Source organism: Notechis scutatus, chromosome 2 (assembly GCF_049901735.1).
Source record: "Notechis scutatus isolate UNSWTSFEM ecotype Mainland chromosome 2, rNotScu1.2, whole genome shotgun sequence".
Taxonomy (NCBI): domain Eukaryota; kingdom Metazoa; phylum Chordata; class Lepidosauria; order Squamata; family Elapidae; genus Notechis; species Notechis scutatus.
In genome coordinates this window covers 169,506,278-169,519,329 of record NC_142010.1, presented here as the reverse complement: position 1 = coordinate 169,519,329, position 13,052 = coordinate 169,506,278, and the positions used below count along the sequence as shown (strand labels likewise).

The window sequence follows — 13,052 nt, the reverse complement described above, 5'->3', positions numbered from 1 at the left end:
TAGACACCAATTGTGGCAACTAAGTGGAATGTAACCCCAAGCTGCATTAACTGGTTTCGTAGTGCAGTACAAATTGCATTAAGCAATCTTTTCTGCTGCGTGTTTTTGTAACCTTTAAACTGAGGAAGGAACAAGGAAATACGGTAGTTTGGGGGGTTGGGGGGGAGGAGCTCATTGTGCAGCGGTCAAATTTTGGCACTTTTAGCTCTTCCCGTTTCTTTACCATAACTGATGTAATGATTGCTAAAACCAATGTGTATTATGAGTGTGTTCCTGGGGAACCCCAACTACCATTCTAAGTCCAGTTACTGTAAATTGCATGGTGTTAACTAACTTTTGTTCTCTTATTCATTCCTCAGGCATGATTCATTTATGGTTGCAAGCTAACATTTGGTTATGTTTTCCTGTTTATCTGGATTTTTTTCTTGTTTTTAAAATGTAACAATATAATCACTATGACTATAATTCTAGAAGCAATTTTTAGAAGGCAAAAATTATATGCGTACATCTCTTTCATGTTTTACAATGCTCATTTTAGCTGTTGCTGCTATTGGACTGATATTTGTGATGGTTCTTCTGTTTATTTATGTCTTGTTTTATTTTTTTTATTAGATTCTAAAAAGCACCACAATTAGGAGTTTGCTATTTATTTAACTGGCACGATCCCCGAGATGAAGGAATGAGTAAAGCTGGATTTAACTTGCATTGGTTGCCTTCCACTATTCTTCCCTCTGGATGGAATTTTGATCTTAAATAGCTCATTCTCAGACTTAGAAATCCGTTGTCAACGGTGCTAGAGGACACTTTTCAAAAGCTGGAGATCTCAGCTCATATTTGCATAGAAAGTATGCTAAATTACATGTATACATGCAAATTTTGGCTACCAAAAAGATGCCAATGAGATTTATTTTCGGTTGACCAATTGTGGGTTCTCACAAGATTTTTTGAAACACTGCGCTTGTCCTTGGTCATCACAATTACTCTGATTAACGAGTTCACTCATTTACTGGTTCACACAATACATTGAGACATTTAAGCAAAGGAAAAAGCCAAGGTGACAGATATGATCACATGAGCCCTGGCTCTTTTTTACCTGTAGGTGACGTGTCATATAATTAAAAAGAGGTGGGTTTCAATTGCATGGTCCTACATATCACCTTGACTCTTTTGATCTCCCCTTTGGATATTCCTGGAGCTTGAATTCAGGCAACACCCCGACCTGCAAAAACCCTAATAATATTAAGATTAACCAAGGTTGCACCTTTTATCTTTAAATGATTGCGTTACGTTATGGTGCAGATACAACCAATGTGTCCCTGTGAAAATAACTATTTTGCAAGACTAGTGAAAGAATTAATAAAGGAAGGTATATGAAGCACATGCGACAATTATGTCCTACATAAATACTAATTCAGGTTTTATTATACATTAAGGTCTTCATAATTTAAGGATCCAAAATAAACTTTATTGATCAATCTATTAATTTATAAGACTAAAAACTTAAAAAAAATATGCAGACTTTTGTAGAATACTTTCCAGATTAGTAAGATTAGTTGTTTTCTCAACTTGAAACTGGAAAAGTGGATTTTTCAAAAGGAAATGAAATTTGCTCATTTCCAAAACTCGTGTAAGCATTATAATACACCATTTGATACTTTGACAACTTTATAAGAAGTACAAGTCAAATGGTGGATCAGCCTTAACTTTTGAATTTAGTTGCATTTTAAGAATAGAAAACCTGGTGCTTTGTGTATACCTATATAGTATGGTTATCATTAAGTAATAAAACTAAATTGTACTTTGGGGGTAAATATGTCATTGATATAAGTTTAAACTTAGAAATTAATGGTGGGATCCCAATGAAAGAATAAAAAAAGATTGAAAGTTATATGTATTTGCAACTGCTCAAAGTCAGTCTTGATTTATACTGGCAGTTCATAGGATTAAAATCCAGTTTCACTCAGTAATTCTATCATGCATCAGGAATGACTTTTGCCCAAGTGGCAGCATCTGCCTCAAGCAATGTCTTAGCCAATGGATGGGATTTCGCAAAGTCTTGGCAGTTAGGACACAGATTGCATACATTAGCTTTGCTTAAGGACAAAACTAATTCCCAGATTATTTGTTGCTAAAGTTTATTTTGGCCATAACTGGACCCATGCCTATAATTTGATTTAAAATAAGGATGAAGAACATGGAATCAATATAATTAAAAAATGCAATGACTAAGAATAATTTTTAGGACCATCCATATATTTGAATTATATTTTTGAGCAACATACAGGGAAAAGGGATTCTGTAGAGATTGACTTTGACTCCTTGTTGCTTCATCCCAAAGAGCTTTTCTCCATATACAGATTGGACTTAGCGTAAGAGTTTGGACCCGTGATCCAAGTTTAGTCTCTAAGATCCTGGGACCGGTTGCTTCTTCTTAGCCCATCCTATCCAACAGAGTTGTTGTTGTGTAAAACAAGTTGGGGAGGAAGCTCTAAGAACAGTACTTTAAGCTCCTAAAGGAAAAACAGGAATAGGATAGGATAGAAATTATGTAGAAATACAGAATTACTTTCTCAAGCTTACTGAGTTTCCATCAAAGATTAACATGAACATTGGAAAGGGAGGTGACATTTTAAGAATTTGGAAGTATTAAAAATAGAGTTGCAAGAGCAAAGGTAATCCACAAGTGAAAAAAAAAAGTTACTAATTTGGACCTCCTTAGTATCTCACATATTTCCCCCCTCCAACTAAAGCTAAATAATTTATACTGATAATTTTCAGATTTGTAATATTAGATGCTTATCTACCAAATCAGGATATGCAATAACATATGTAAGAACAATTTATTTTCATCATTCTCTCAGAAAATAATGACTAATTGCTCAATTAGTCAATTCATCTGATTTCTGTTAAATAACTCAGCTTTGGCTAGAGACATCACAATTTAACCAAGCATTGAAAAAACATTGAATTAGTTCCTGGTATTTCTTTGAACTAGTTTGGATAAAAATATAACTTTCATGCATTGACTTGAAAATTTGCTTCTGTGATATTCTGACAACCTTGCTGAACAAAAGAACCAGCCTGGCTTGATACTAACCCTAGGTGAATTATTTAGATTTGAAAGGAACAAAAGTCAATTTTGAATAAATAGGCTAGCTGGAAGTAAGAAGAGCAGGTCACCTGTAGTGTAAATCTCTTTTCAAGTTTGGATGAAGCTAAGAACTGGCCTCAGCACTAACACACATCTAGCAGACTATCTACAGGTAGTCCTTGACTTTGTTTAGTGACCATTCAAAGTGACCATTCAAAGGCACTACAAAAAAAGTGACTTATGACTGTTTTTCACAGTTACAACAGCCCAATCTACCCAGTTTGTCCAAGAGAACATGGTTAAATTAAGTGATTTCTATGCATATACGAGTTAGAGAAATGACTACCACTCTCTAATTTTCAAGGTTTTTCTTGGTATATCAGATGTTAAGTGCCACATATGGCTGAGTTATACACAAGAAATATAGACTATGTGTATTTTTGCCGGATTTTGCCTGACAGTATATTTGATAATAATTACAAAGAATTAACAAGTATATCAAAATGCATTTTGCTCTTAGAGTTCTTATTTTTCTACTTCGCTTCTCATTTTCTAGCCCTCTATCTGCCAGATTCTGAACCAAAAAGGGAAATACAGGTAGTTGCCAACTTACAACAATTCATTTAGTGACCGTTCAAAGTTACAATGGCCCTGAAAAAAGAGACTTATGACTGTTCTTAACACGACCATTGCAGCATCCCCATAGTCACATGATCAAAATTCAGATACTTGGGTCTTCCGGTTTGCAAGCTTTCGCGGCGGCAGGGATTCGCGACCGCGCGATCCCTGCTGTGTTCGCCGCTAAGGTTCCCCCGATCCATTTGGATCTGGGGGATATAGCTGCCCGTAGAGGCAGCTGAAGACAGGGGATCCGGCAAGGGGTTTGGGGTGCCGCAAACCCCCTCCCCAGCCGGCTAAACCCCCTTTTCCCGAGGCGGAGGAACGGCGGTCAGCAATGGCTGCCACGAAGAAAGCTGCAGCCGGACAAGCAGGTGCAGGAGGGAGAAAGCTGGAAGAAAAGTGAAAGTTGCTTCTAACCGGGACAAGACGGGAGAAAGTGACCTGGAACCTTGAAGGCTGCTAAGTATATATTGTTTCTTGTGAGAGTTACAAGCTGGGAATACTCTAAAGGGGAAAGTTTTTTCTTTGTTCTACTCTCCTTCCTAAAGTGACAGCGGAAAAAAAAAAAAAAACCTTTTTGGCTGTGAGTGGGAAGGGAGAGTGAAAAAAATTAGAGCAAAATTTGAAAATAAGGAGAAGATTGCCTAGAATTGCAAAGAGTTGTTAAACATTAAAAAACTTCCAAAAAATATATTTGAAAAGGATTTGTGATTACTTTAACCCCAGAAAGAGAAAGTGAAGAAGAAGGTATCTAAAAGAAATAGTCTGTTTGGATTGTTTGGTGATTTTGGAACCTTTGGAAATTACTTCTGATTAAATCATCTGGGTGGTTGTTTGGAAAAACTTTTTCTCTACACAATGGCATCATCTATGGATGGATTGAAACTTATATATCAAAAATATGAAAGAGAAAAACAAGGAGGGGAAGATGGTCTTGGCACTATTTTTCAATACTTAGAAATGGTGGTTTATACTTATGTGAAGCAGAATGAGGATGATGGGGACAAAGAAGAAGAAGAAGCCATCTTTGATGAACAAATGACTTTGATTGGAGAAGGGAAAAAGCAAGAGAAAAAGGAAAAAAGGTCTTTAAGATCTGGAAAAACAGCCCAAAAAGAGAAGAATAACGTGAAAAGGGGACATTATGTTAAGAAACAACAGAAAGGGGGAAAGCAGAATAAAAGGGAGGTGGAGAGACAAGGGGTTAAAGAGGACAAGGAGAAGAAGAAGCAAGAGAGAAAGGAAGGGATGAGAAGTCCTAATGGTGGGGAGCAAGATGTTAAGAAGCAAAAGTTTTTTAGAGATAATGGATAAATCTTATTGTTAAAGGGATTCTAGAAAGGTACATAAGACTGCATTTTTATACTTGTATTTAGAAGTAATCATAGAAAATTAGAAATAATATGTAACTTAAAATGTGATAAAATATTTAACATAAATTAGTGAAATTTTTGGTTAAGAAAAAGGGAGTACTGTAATGAAACATGATTCAAGATTGTGATGTGGGGGGGTAATAATCTTTGGAAAGCATAAGTGTTCCCACAAAGGCATGATATTTAATTGAAATGGATAAAATGTTTAAGATATAAATGATTGTTAATAATGATTAGAATATGGTATACTAGTGAATTTTTTTGTGAAATGAGATTTGAAGTAGAAGAAGGAGGAACATTTTAATGAAATATTGAGCTATAATATGTGATGTGGGGCGGGAATAATTATGGAAAATAGGGCTCCCATAAAAGTATGTGATTTAATTGAAAAGTAATGAGTTAAACGTTTAAGATATGAATGAATATCAATACTAATGAATAGATTTGTATTATTTTTGATAATATAGTATAATTTTAGAATGTACCAGACAGAATCCCAATGTATGTCAGTGTGTTTTATATTAAGTATTATAAATATAGGGGAAAGAGATAAAGGCATCATACTCCATATAGTGTACAGGAGAAGTCTTTCTTCTTTTTTTAAAGAAGAAAAATAAATGGTTGGCTGGAATAGAACAGACAAACAATAATAAATATTATGATACGAATTGAGAGGAGATAAATAAAATAAAATAAAATTGAGAAAATTTAAAGGAGAGGAGAAGTCATATGGAAAATTGAAAATGTTAATAAGATATGAAATGGTATGTAAAATGAATATGAATTTGAATTTGTGTCTGTACCAAGAGTTTTAACCCGGGACTAAGCAACTTTCAGAAATGCTTTTATGTTTTGTGTTTATGTGTATTTATGTATTGTTTGTCTTGAAAATAAAACTTGTTTAAAAAAATAAAAAATAAAAATTCAGATACTTGGCAACTGTTGCTATGTCCCATGGTCACGTGATCACCTTTTTGTAACCTTCTGGCAAGCAAAGTCAACGGGGAAGCCATATTCCCTTAACAACCATCTCACTAACTTATCAACTGCAGTGATTCCCTTGACATGTGTGTCAAGAAAAGTCGTAAAATGGGGCAAAACTCACTCAACAATAGAAAAATTGGGTTCAATTGTGGTTGTAAGTCAAGGACTACCTGTACAGAGAATCAGAGGTTAGCCCTATGTTTATTTTCGTTGATGTTGTATGGACAACATTTGTTGTGATACCCAAGTTGCTTTAAAAATACATTTGGGGGGGTTGTTGTTGTTGTTGTTGTTGTTGTTGTGATGTATAATTTGCCCACCGAAGGATTTTTTCTAGAGACAGGGTTACTCAAATCCAGACAACTAGAAAGGGCAGCATACCACGAGTATGGTGGTTGTCTGAAAGTTTGCAAGCCAGATACTGTATAGCAGCCCTGCTAGAGAAAGCATGCTGCAGGCTCTTGGTGAAAGTATCTTGTTAGGACTTTGAACTTGAATCTGGACAGTTGTAGATGGAGTCTAGATTAGTCAGCTACTGAGAATTATTTGCCTTTTATGTTCAAGGGCCCTTTCAGCAAAGGAAGGATGTACAACATTTTCTGTAAGAATTGGCTGACAGTAGGAAATCTTTGATGACGTCGACCTGATATATTTACTGGAAAAATGACCTTCAGCCTTGTATTGGTCAACAGGGAGATAGCTATTTCGTGTTTTGCTTGAAGTTCAGGGACTTCACTTAAGTACACAGAGTATTTCGTTATTTATTTATGGAGTAAGTAGATATTCTCCGATCTTTGGTCAACTAATATTTCCCAATGCAATTCACATACAGTATATTGAATAGAATATAGGGCTGGTCCTCCAGCTTATTAAATTACTAGCTCGATACTCATGCTTCGCTATGAAAGTATGTGGTCGGGATTAGTTTTTGGGGAGGAAAATAAGGGGAAAAATTTCTGCCTCTGCCTACCAGCATCCGTTGGTATTCATCTGGCTAGCATCCTGTCAGTGTGTGAGAGAATTGAAGGCTGTTTGGAAACTGAAACAGTATTTGCTGTGTGAGCAAGAAGGAGACAGCAAGGAGCCTGGGCGTGGCTTAGCTCAACTGTTTTTTACTGAAGCTGCTTGGTGCTGTGGAACTAAAACTGAAACTGAAATTCCTCTGCTCTGCTTGTGTTTTGCATTTGGAACAGATTTCAGGTGGGGAGAAGGAGTAGAACTCCTTAGCATCAGAGCGTGTTAATAATAATAATAATATAAGAAATACTAATGCTCTGATGGTCATTTCAAAAAATCCTTTCTTAGTTTGTAGGCTTTACAGTTCTGGAGATTTTGTGATGATGCGTGAGTAGTATTTCACTTTTATAGATGATAGATAGATAGATAGATAGATAGATAGATAGATAGATAGATAGATAGATGATAGAGATAGAGACAGACAGACAGACAGACAGACAGATAGATAGATAGATAGATAATAATAGATAGAGATAGAGATAGAGATAGAGATAGATAGATAGATAGATAGATAGATAGATAGATAGATAGATAGATAGATAGATAATAATAGATAGATGATAGAGATAGAGATAGAGAGAGAGATAGAGAGAGAGAGAGAGATAAGATATAAGAGAGGGGAAACAGGTGGAAAAAGAGGATTCTTGAAAGTGAGAATAACTAGATGAACTACAACCGAGCATTCTGCTTCATTTTAGGACTATCTAATTTCTCTCTGTTGTTGACCTTGTAATGAAGGAAAACAAGTGATCCTCATTCTTTGGTTAAGGGGTTGGGTGTCAGTCAGAGTGTTGTGAATGCTGCCCATCCAGGTCAACAGGCAATTAACTAAGGGTTATTTTTGTAGCCAGGAAGCTAACTTTTAGAAAACCAGGACACCGGGTTCACGTATTTCCTGTTCTAATCACTTGCAGAAATTGCTTGTTAATTGCTTTTCAGCTATTAGGAGCCTTCGGATGGACAGCTTTTATAGGGCCAGGAGGTTTCCTTCAATCCTTAATGAAATACATTTTAATTACATGTTTAAGGGCTTTTAAAAATGCTTTAGGATTTTTAGCAAAAGAGCAATTAGATCTTTGATTTTGGCAGGTTACAAATGGACTAAGGATCCAGATGGATTTGGAATAAGATTTTGGAATTAATTATAAGAATCCTTCCCATAGGGAAGTGTTTTTGTTTTGAATTCCCTTAAAAAACCTGATATGGCGAGACTTTGAATTTGGATATTAGAGAGTAACAGAACAAAAGAAATATTACAATTACATTAATATTACAATTAACAGAGAAGAATACTTTAATTTGACTTATTAATACAGCATGGAGCAAAATATTTTAACACTGGATGCATAGAAGATATTTTTGAACAATAGACACAGAAGTATCTGCTTCTACAGATAGACTGATGTTTAAAAGATGTTATAGAAGAGCAACAAGTTTCACTGGACAAGACTGAGACTGGGGTGAAAGTGGATTTAAAAATGACAAGCTTCCATAATGATATAAAAAAGGATATTATACTGCACATGCAAATGAAACTGGCTAATTTAATTTAATTTAATTTTCATTGATTTAATAATTAAAAGGATATACAGATAACAAACCAAGAGGATGACCTGGATAATTTTCCTATATTAGATTTACAAAGTTAAAGCTTTGAAGGATTTTGTGAGAAGGAAAAAAATAAAGTTCTAGAATATTATTTGAAGGGACTAACATTTTTATTTACTTATTTCTATCCTGCCTTTATCATTTTTTACAAATAAGGTGGTGAACGTATCCAACACACCGTCCCCCTCCTAATTTTTCCAAAACATTCCTGGGAAGTAGTTGGGCTGAGAGGGAGTGACTGGCCCAAGGTCACCCACTTGGTTTTCATGGCTTAGATGGGACTTGAGTTCATAGTCTCTTCCTTTCTAGCCTGGTGCTTTAACCACTAGAGGAAAAAAAAAAAAAGACCAAGATTGTTAAAATTAAAAGAAAGCAGTATAAACTTGTTTATTTGATCAAGGTTAAATAGATATGTTGCTTTCTCTAATAACCCTTAATACATTTTTGCTGATCAGGACTGAAACAATGAAGACTTTGTTTATAGATAACAAATGTGAACTGGGAAGAAAAGATCATTTGTTGTATTTTAAAAGAAAGTGATCAGTTACTATAATTATTATAATTTTGATGATAGTGGGAAGTCCCTATTTATATATTTCTTTTCTTGTTCTTTATTATATTTTTCTTTTTCTTTCCTTTCTTTTTATATTCTACATCATTTTTTCTTTTTACTCTCTTTTTTAAAAAATTTGTATTAGTTTTTATCTTTTTAATTGGTATGTATGCATGTATGTACTGTATGTAGACACACAGAGAGAACCAGGGCTTCAGACTTTGATTCCAGTGTTTTTAGTCATGGCCTCAATCTGGTCTTTCTAATTCTTATTATCCTGGTCTTCCGAGGCCTAACAAACAACCTAAAATTCAGGCAGTCCTCAGTTAATGACCACTTTTTCAGCAACTGGAGATACAACAGAACTGAACAAGGAAATTTATCCTCAAAACTGTGGCTGTCACAGTGTCATGATTCAGGGACTTGGCAACCAGCTCACAATTACAATGGCTGTGGTGTCCTTGTCATGCCCCTGTTGGAGTCTGACTCAGAGGGAGAGGAGGAACAGCCGACAGGGAGTAGAAGTGTGGCTCCGGAGGTTGTGGAGGAAACTGGGGAAGGGCACAGGCCAGCTGGGCATTCAGAGGAAGACCCAGGCCCATCCCCTCTTCATTCTAGGGCACGCAGGGAGGAGCGGATAAGGGAGAAATGTGAATGGTGTGGTCTATGGGGGAGGAAAGGGCCCTGATCCCCTTCATGGGCTGCAGCTGTGAGGACTGTTTAAAAGGACAAACTGCACATGACCCAGTGTTGGAAGCAAAGTTTGAAATAATTCTAGTCTTTCAGTTCTTATCTGAGTTTTGGCATCCTTCCCAATGTGTGTATTTCAATATCTGTGGACGTCTTCAAGCCCTTATCCTGCCTTGTCTCATTAATTGCTTCAGTGTGGTTTGTGTTGTTTTTTTCTATTTATAATTTATATGTATTTTGAGTTTGAATGGCATTTCTTCCTTTTTACAACTGTTTGTGGGGGAGTTTTTTCTCCAGGCAATGATAATTGGAGCTTTGAAGCCAAGTTGGAGGCATTAAAGGAACTTTATTCTATTTTTGTGACTTGGTTATTTTTGTGTCACGCCCCGGGTCATCACAGTCTTTGACTGCTATTTGCAACCTGAAATGTAGGCTTTCAACAAGAAGAGTCAATAGGGGAAGTCATCAGGGTCTGACCAATATCAATTATGTGACATGGCACCTAACGATCCCATGAAATTCGCCAAAGGACCGCAACTGGAAATTTCAGAACTTCTTGTAAGTTGCTTCACAACGACATTACCTAGCAACAGAGTTCCTGGTCCAAATTACTATTGTTAATTGAGGCCCACCTATTTGTGCTCTTAATAAAGATTCAGGAGCCAATTATGTAGAAAGTCAGCTGCAAGCTTCTTCAGTATCAATTAGAAGATCCACTCCATGCATATGACGAAATAGTACAGATGCTGGAATTCTTTCAACCCTTTCTTCTCAATAAATCTTGTTAATGAGAACACTGTGAGGATTGCCCTTGGAAAGAATTACGTTGGGTTTTAAGCAGTTGTCTGCTTAAGAGCCTGACAGATATGATCTTAATATACAAAGTGATCAAAACTAGGATTACCATATGTCCATATTTTCCCAGAAACAGAAGTCACAGGGAAGACTCAATGACTGACATTCTCAGTGTTAGTTACTGAATTATAATCCCTGGTGTTCTGAAATGGGGCAGCAGAGCTGGATAGAACTTCTTGGCTGCCTCCTGATTGATGCACAAAAATGAGGGAAATCGATCAGCAAGGAGAAAACTGCTGCTCTCCATGAACTGCTAGAAGATGCCATTCAGGGTTTGGGGTGGTTTAAGGCTGCTGTTGTTTGTGTGTGTGTGTGTGTGTGTGTGTGTGTGCATGTGTGTGCATGTGTGTGCGTGTGTGCGTGTGTGTTTACTAGACAAGTGAATGAACAAGAAAAGGCTTATTCAAATGCTAGGCATGTGATTTCACATCACAAACATACATTCTGATGGTTCAGGCTTCTGATCTCCGACCGCAATCCCTGACTCAGTTTGTAAAAACTTGTGTATAAATTCTGGCAGAGATTTTTGAAGGACAAATACTGGCTTAGTCCCACTTGGGAGAAACCAAGGACCTGCAATTGATTTATTTGGGTATTTGCAGTCCCTGTGCTAAAAGTATGTGAGTAACTGAGTGAGTGAATCAGTCAAGCCAATCAATCAATCAATCAATGTTTCATGTTTCTCAGTTTCCAGCAGGTTCTGTTTTTCAAATGCAGTGATACACATCAACCCCACCTAAGCATTAAAAACTTAATATACTGTAATGTAAACACTCCTTTTATTTTTGTTTTAATGAAATATTTAGAAAATGTGAGCTGTTCAATCTCGTGCTTTCCATTTTTGTTTCAGATCTAGTATTCACCAGCTAGCATTCCCATTCACACCACTGAAGATCAAGGGAATTGGTTTCAGACATCTAAACACCATGTTAGAGAAAACATTATTAAATAATCAAATGCCCTTGATTTTCTTGATTTATCTATCGGTTATTTTTACAGTGTTTTTCAATATTATGCATAGGCAGCAATATTGTGCACTCATTACAAACAAATGTTATTTGCAAAAAAAAAACACCTTCTACTCAGAATAACTATTGCAAATATATAGAAAGCTCCAATTAGGGTTTCATTTTTTCCCAAAAGAATTTCACTACCATCAGAAAAAGAAATGTTGCAAAGGTATTTTGAAATGCATAACAATGACGCTTTCTTAGCCTGGTTATGTTGAGTCAAAGGGCTGGGAGGAAACATTGTTTATCCTCATTAAAAGAGATATCTAGAGATTTGTTTTACTTTTACTTTTTTCCTGAACTTCACTAATCAGCCTTGGAAGTATTGTTCCGTTTGTATCAAGTCCAACACAATTACGTTTGATTCAGAATGACACGCTTATGAGCTGAACAGATCCTGTGACACCCCCAGAACCCTAAATGAAATAAAACAAAATAATTTTCTTAGAATTAAACCTTGGTGTGAAATTATCACATCTCATGAGATTCAAGCAACACCATGCTTGGCAGTGACATCAGCCTAACTTGCAAGATTTTTTTGGGGGGACACATGTGCCTTGGTCCTGTGAAAGCTTGTTGTCCCTTGTGTTGAACCAATGACTCTCCCAATAGGAGATTATATTCACTGTTTCCCCAACATATCACAAGGCTTCAGTGGACATCATACCTATCTAAGGGACACTGATGATGCTAGCTTGGAATCATAGGACTTGTAATTCAACACACCTAAAACCCAACTGAGAAAAGACTGACATTCAATGTTATATGTCAGACAAAATAGGAAAATATTTTACATTTTCTTAAACTTTTAGAGCCAGTTAGAAAACTCCACAGACAACAGAGTTAAGCACAACTTCAGGGAGATATTCCTTTTATAAAATAAAAATATAGACGATCCTGCAGATTGCAAATATTTGGTTTCCTAACCTCTGACACCTTTACTTCCTGATTACTTCTGTTGCCTTTTTACCAACTATTCTACTATTTCCTGTGATTACTAATTGATCTCTGCCAATCCTGGTTTTGGTCTCCAGATGGATCTACCGATGAGCAATTGTTGAATCATCTACCCAGAGGCATGGAGGTTCTTCAGGCTAACATCCAAACTATGCCCACATGTTGCTGCACCCTCATACCAAGCACTTTACTCAAAGATCATATACCACATTCCTTCCTGTTGAATTGTTATAAAGTTCCTGTTAATCTTTCTGGATGGGGTTAACGTCTTGCCGAACAATTTTTGTAGGCTT

At 36.2% G+C, this 13,052-nt stretch overlaps 1 long non-coding RNA gene across 1 annotated transcript in view; it reads left to right on the top strand.

Annotated features, from left to right (window-relative positions):
- Positions 1–3,991: 3,991 nt before the first annotated feature.
- LOC148132406 (uncharacterized) overlaps positions 3,992–13,052 on the top strand; it is a 60,607-nt gene continuing 51,546 nt past the window's right edge. Inside the window, exon 1 of the long non-coding RNA XR_015747956.1 lies at positions 3,992–4,374. This is a non-coding gene — a long non-coding RNA (uncharacterized LOC148132406). The remainder of the gene's footprint in view (positions 4,375–13,052) is intronic.